We start from the raw sequence: 7049 nt of genomic DNA, 5'->3' as shown, positions 1-7049 counted from the left end.
CCAACAGGCAGAGCCAGGGAGGGGCGGGAAGTCACCTGGGGCCTGTCTCCCTACTTGGGTCAGCATCTGGGGGGAGAAGGGGCTTTCTGCTGGGCTCAGAGCCCCAGAAAGGAGCCTCAGGCAGGATTGGAAACAAGAGCACACAAGGTGTATTGGGGTGAGTGATTTTTGAGCCTGGATCTGGCACCACTGGGTCATAGAGCCCTTCCTCACCTCTGGTCTTTGGGGTCTCACTAAAAATTTCCCACTTGGAACTCCAGGGCAGATGGCACCTGATCCCATTTGAAGACACCCTACAGAACTGTGGGACCAGGAGCTTAAGACTGGGCAGGCCCAGCCTTGTTCTCCTTCCCTGCTCCCTCCTGTGGACATCAAGGGTCCTTGATGAGGTGGGTGGCATTAGGAGATGAGGAGAGACCCACATGGGTCTTTCAGGAGGAGACTTGCAAAGGAGAGTGTCCTTTGCAGGGGCAATCTCAGACCTTCTCCCTGAGCTGGAGCCAGACCATGATGTGGCACCAGCAGATTGGGTGCGGTGAGGTAGCAGGCACCACATTGCCTGCCCAACCATACCTGGTCCACCTGCCAGCAATGCCCAAGTGAAACGCCCACCTGCACCTGGCCCAGCTGGCCCGGTGGGAACTGAAGTAGGAGGCGACATCCGGTGCTACCAGCCTCAGATTTATGGGCTTAAGGGCAAGAGCCCCTGGACTGGCAGGACTGCTGAGCTAGGATGGGTTTCCTAATCAGACTTGGCCGCCCTGCCCTGGAATGCAAATGCTCACACACACACACACACACACACACACACACACACACACACACACGAGGGCAGGGAGCCCTCTTCCTATTCACTGGGGTACAGGGAACCCTGGCTAACAGACACATCTTAGGCACTCCAAGTCTGTAAAGACAGAAGGTGGATGATGAAGATTGACACGCGCCCGCCTTGGGGAATGCTCACAGGCCACCCCAACTAAGAATGACAGCAGGTGGCCGAGTTCCAGGGCCACAGAAAGCCAGGGGTGGGGTGGAAGTGGGGGTGGCAATCCTCAGAATGAAAGGGCATTTCTTGGAGCAGAAGGTGGGGAGAACATCTAGATGGCGGGAACAGCAGAAGCAAAGGCTCAGAGGCGAAGGGCTTAGTGTGGGTGGGTCTGAGCTAGGGTAGGTGGTGAGCCTAGAAGGCCGTGGGGCATGGAGGGAGGGGACACCTGGCCCTGTCGGTGGTAAGGAGACACCAGCTATCTTTAAGGAGCATGTTGTTCAAGAAGACAGCCCTGCTGAAGGCAGGCAGGGGCACAGAGAAGCGAGAGAGGGAGGGAGGCGGGGTACAACCCACCCTGCTCCATCCTCAGGGAGCAGACCAGGACAGGTAGTGAAAAGGACAGTGAACCAGTGACATTGAAAGGGGGTGGTGGGGTGGGATGGGAGGGGGTGACCAAAGTGACTGTGCAATTTTTTGTAGTGTTCCAGCCGAGATTTAATTATTTATTTTAAAACCATCTTATTATATAATTCCCATACCGTGCAATTCAATCCTTCAGTCACATTAAGAAGAGTTGTACAATCATCACCAAGAAATTTATTTTTCTTTTAATGAAAATAAACTGGGAGTTTATGATAACAACAAAAACTTTTTTTTTTTGTCAGCCTAGCCCTTACATGTATCCATATCCCTACCATGCAGAAACTCTCTCCTAATGCACTTTTTGAACCTTCTAATACTATCTGTCACTAGTGTTCGATGCATCAAATCTGTTCCTATTAACAGCCTGCGATACGCAGACCACACGACCTTGCTGAAAGTGAGGATGGTGCCTTCAGCCCTGTGTGGATTAAACTCAATGTAAAGAAGACCCACATCCTCACAATTAAGCCAACAGGTTTCTTCACAAGAGAGACGAGACCCTAGAGAAGGACCCCATGCTTGGTGCAGGGACGGTGAGGAAGAGGAAGACCTTGACCAGATGACTGACACAAGGCCTGCACCAACGGGCTCAAACATTAGAACAATTTGGTGCAGGACCGACGGACGGCGTTTCGTTCTGTTGTACAATGACCCACAGGCTCGCCGTGAGTCAGAACCAATTCGATGGCACCTACCAACAACAATGTGTTCTGGTCAGAGCTGTCATTGTCCCCCAGCCACGCAACTCAGGATCAGAAACAAGTCCGGATACAGTTCTTGGGTCAGGACAGCACCTTCTCAGCCTTGCCAAGCAGGCAAACCTCCTCCTTCTGGACTTGGGTCTCTGGGTTCTGTGGCCCCCTCAGTATCTGCCCTGCTCAGGAAAGTGTTATAAAGCTCGTTGGCACTGTCAGGAAATGGCGCAGAGGCATCCTCATTCCACCAGTAACCCTTGGCCTGAAGGTGCTCAGCTGTTGGGGGGCCTGTGGGACAGAAAGCCTACCATGCTGTCTCTGCTAGTCTCTTGGCTCTGCTTCCTCTGCTGTTGCCCTTTCTCTCACATGTCCTCTCTCTGCGGCTCCGTCTCCTGGGTCTAGGAGGTTCCCAACCCAGGGACCTCAGGTTTAAAGCATGCCTTCTACACCCAGCTCTTCTTTCTAAGTCATAAGATCCTGGCTTTCCACTTCTGGGGTGGCTAAAAAAAACCCCATTGGGGTTCCACATGTTGTATTTGCACACCTCCCGCCCCACCCCCAAAGGTGCCGTGCATCTTATTTACATGATTAGCAACCCATCTGATACCTTTGGCGGATCCCACAGCAGCCTCCCCACTCCTTGCATAGGCTCTGCCAGTCATTTGGTAAGCTTTTCAAAGACCATGGCTAACCACAAACCATGCCCATTGCTGCCTGATCCATTCAGACGCTTCCTGGGCTGTTGGGACAGAGCAGGACTGTCCCAGAGGCTTTCCGAGGCTGTTAATCATTTCAGAGCCAGACCTCCACATCTTGTTCCCATTCCACAGCTGGTGGGTTTGAACCTGTCAGTTAGCGGCTGAGCGCTTAACTGCTGGGCCACCAGGGCCCCTCAGACGATGGCTGCCAAGGGCATGTGAAGTAATTCATTACACCGCAGCTGGCTATTCCCGGGGCATCTTGAAGACCAGCTCTCCGAGTTGCTCCTTTTCCTGTTGGGGAGCAAAGACGGGTGGAGTCCAAGGAGGGGCCCAGTCCCTGGCTGCTAGGTCTCTCTGTCAGGTGTCCTGGGAAGAGGACCTTTCCTCCTACGGAGATTCCTGCTGGGACTTTCTTCACATGGGAAGGGCATTCAGAGGCTGGACAAGTCATCTGAGGGGCAGGTTCTACTGTGCTCAGCTGATCAAGGTTTGTTTAAACACTGTGAGCCACTGGGAAAGCGTTGTCCCTGCCCCACCTGTGCCATAGAAGGTGACCCCTCTCTGATGGAGCAGATACCTGAGGAACACCTGCTAATAGTCACTGCTCTAGAGGAAAGATTCAAAGTCCAACCAAACTCACTGCCATCGAGTCAATTCCGATTCCTAGCAAGCCTATAGCAAGGGTAGAGCTGCCCCTGCAGGTTTCCAAGACTGTGACTCTCGAAATAGAAAGCTCCATCTTTGCCCTGGGAACAACTGCTGGATTCAGACCGTGGCCCTGTGGCGAGCAGTCCCTCTTGTGACCGGACATCACCGAGGCTCCTCCCAGGGGAGAGAGGCAGAGACCAAACTCTCTGCCATTTGGTGCATTCTGACTCCTGGCGACCCAGTCAGACAGGGTCGAAGCGGCCTTGTGGGTTTGCAAGATTGTGAGTTTTTCTGGGAGTAGGGAATCTCGCCTTTGTCTCCCAGCCAGATGTCTTTTATCGTGACCCACTGATTGTCTTTAACAGGACAAAGAAAGGGCAAAGACAAATGGCTCGGAGGAAGGGGAGACCATCAGCATGAGGCCATAATGCTGGGGTCGGACCCACAGAGGCCCCTGCACAACAGAGGGAAACACTGTCAGGATCTCACATTTGAGCCCATTGTTGCAGCCAGTGTCCGTCCATCTCGCTGAGGGCCTTCCTCTTGTTCGCTGCCCCTCCACTTTACCAAGCACGATGTCCTTCTCAGGGACTGCTCTCCCCTGACCGCATGCCCCACATACGTGGCACGAAGTCTTGCCATCGTTGTTTCTGATGGCTTTGATTCTGGCTGGCCCTCTTCCAGGACAGGCTTGTTGGTTCTTTTGGCCGTCCATGGTGCCTCCAGGATCCTTCACCGGCACCCTCCTTCAACGGCATCCAGTCTTCAAGCTTCCTGATTCCACGACCAACTTTCACTTGCATGTGAGGCGATCGAAAGCACCTTGGCTTGGGTCAGGCACGCCTCAGTCCTCCTGGCTCTCCAACCACGTGTCCTTTGATCCCTGGGGTGCTGCTTCTATGAGCATTGATTGGAATCCATGAGGCCATAACGGTGTCCAAGGATTCACACAGGACGTGGTGCACAGAGGGGACCATCACATAATCATAGTTGGTGACAGATACATTCATCACACTTGTGGGGGGCAGTGCAGAAGGAGGAGGAGGGCAGGCACACTATTGCAGACTGGAAGAATTACAAGGTTGGTTCTCAACCCTCAGATCAAGACCAGCGAAGTTGGAGTATATCTCCAAACCTTGGGACCCTAGTCCCCCCACTTCCACCAAGGGTGTGACCAGGCCAGTCCCCAAGGGCAAAATTGCCCCTTCCTGGGCTAGCCAGTTTCAGCAAACCTACCCTGCCTGAGAGCAAAGCTTTTTATATTGCCCTTCAAAGGCCAGAGCGAACTCAAGGGAGACTATCTAGGTTAGGAGTGGGCCATTTGGAAAATTATAGCACCATTCCTGGGTCAAGCAGGAGAACGACAGGACTTTCTGCTTCTGTAAACAATTACATCCTCAGAAAGCCCCAGGTTCTACCCTGTCCTATTGGATCCTCATGGGTCAAAACCACCAGCAGCTCCGTGGGAGAAAGACTGGGCTTTGTACTGTGAAGTTACCGTCTCAGAAACTCACAGGGGTGGTTCTGCCCTGTCCTGTAGGGTTACGAAGGGTCGGCATAGACTTCATGGCAGTGAGCTTGGTTTTTGGTTTGAATGGCATGGCTGCCTGCTGTCAAGTCAACTCCAATGCATAGCCAACCAATGGTGTCCCGGTTCTAAGTTGGGCTGCTAATCCTAAGTCTGAAAGCCCCGGCCACTTGGAAAGATGAGGCCATGACTCGAAACTGACTCGGTGGCAGGGAGTGAGGGAAAATGCAATGGCCGGATCTGCTTCTCTTGGGTGGGATTGATTTCTTGGCCCTGATACGGTTCTCGGGCCTGACTCTTCCCACCTCTGAGCCAGGTGAAGGCTTCAAGTGGAGGTAGGGCTCCCATTGTACATCGCTGGGGAAGAACGTGGACAAGACCATGGGCTGCCAGAAGAATCAACAAATCTATCTCGAAAGAAGTTCAATAGAGTGCTCCTTGGACACGAGGCTGGTGAGGCCTCATCTTGGGACATCTTATCAGGGGACGCCATTCCCTGGCTAAAGATGCCATGCTTGGTAAAGTGGAAGGGCAGTGAAAAAGAGCAAGGCCCTCCAGGAAATGGACTGACCCAGTGGACGCAACTGCAGGCTCCAGTATAGCCACGGTGGTCAGGGGCGCAGGAGGAGGCAGTGTTTCCTTCTGTGGGACACGGGGTTGCCATGCATCAGAACCGACCGCAAAAGTGCTGAGTAATTGTAAGCAGTAACCTTCGTGCACCTCCAAAACCAAGCTCACTGCCTTCGAGGCGGGGCCTACTCACAGCCACCCCGGAGGACAGGGTAGCGCTGACCCTCTGAGTTTCCACTGATGGGAGTAGAGAGCCCCATCTTCTCCTGTGGAGTGACCGGTAGTTTCAAACTGCCGACCATGCAGAGCGCAGCCCACCGTGCAGCCACTGTGCCACCAGGGCTCCAGTGGCCAGCCTAGTGCTCAGAATGTAAACTTTAATACAGCACCGGTGACGTTGGATGTCGTCTACTTTCCATTCTGAGGCTTAGCAAGGGCTCTGGAGTCAGACAAGGGAGTTTGAATGCTGCCCTTGCCACTTGCTTTCTGGGAGCCTGTCTGTCCACATCTTTATCTGCTGCTGCTGTAACAGAAAGACCTCAAGTGGAGGTCTTATAGGAGGCTAGGAGTTTGGATTCAGAACCTAGGGTAAGTCCTCTCTCTCTCTCTCTCTCTGTGTGTGTGTGTGTGTGTGTGTGTGTGTGTCTTCCACTTCTGCTTCCTGGTCCCTTGGAGACCTCTTTGTGACTTGGTAACTGTCTAACCCCATCTCTCCTTGGCTCACTTGATCTTATAACGCCAAAGTTAGAAAAGCCCACCCCCAGTGCTGGCTCATTAACATAACAAAGACCAGTCGCTTCCAGATGAAATTCCAACCGCAAGCACAGAGGCTAAGATTTCTTGAGGACACCAGTCAACCCTAACGGTGATCTTGGCCAAGGCACTTGACCTCTCTGTTTCTCCGTTTCCTCACCTGTCAGATGGGAACGAAGACAACTTAAGCCAGTCTTGTGGTGTGGAGTCCTATTTTTTTTTGTCTTACTCCATCCATTTATTGTTCAGGAATCTCATTGTATGGCTGGAGAAAGCACAAAACAGTACCTAAGAGGCATCAAACAATTTAAAATTTTATACAAAGATCAACTCTTTGTTAACAACTCTACAAGCCTTATAACCCTTACCAGTGTCTTCTGTGAGACTGTGATGAGAGCAGTCACCCACGCAATCACTGTGATACATCGAGAAAGGCGGCAGTACACTCAAGGACATGGACTGTCAACTTGGCTCCAACAAGAGGCTCAAGCACAGGAACAATATGACGATGGTGCAGCATCCTCTCTGTTGTCCATATGGTCACTGAGTCAGGATTGACTAGATGGCGTCCACGAAGGAGATGTTTTTTTATAACAATCAGAAATACATGATACCAAAACTTGCCTCTTTCTGGTCTACAACTGTAATGAGTATTACTGGCTGTACTCTGAAGCCTGGCAGGCTAGTCAGCTTGTCTAAAGCTACACTTAATGCAACCAAAGGGAGTTTGGGTGGAAGGAATG

The sequence above is a fragment of the Tenrec ecaudatus genome, chromosome 12 (assembly GCF_050624435.1).
Source record: "Tenrec ecaudatus isolate mTenEca1 chromosome 12, mTenEca1.hap1, whole genome shotgun sequence".
Lineage (NCBI taxonomy): Eukaryota > Metazoa > Chordata > Mammalia > Afrosoricida > Tenrecidae > Tenrec > Tenrec ecaudatus.
Note: the sequence above shows the minus strand (reverse complement) of the source record.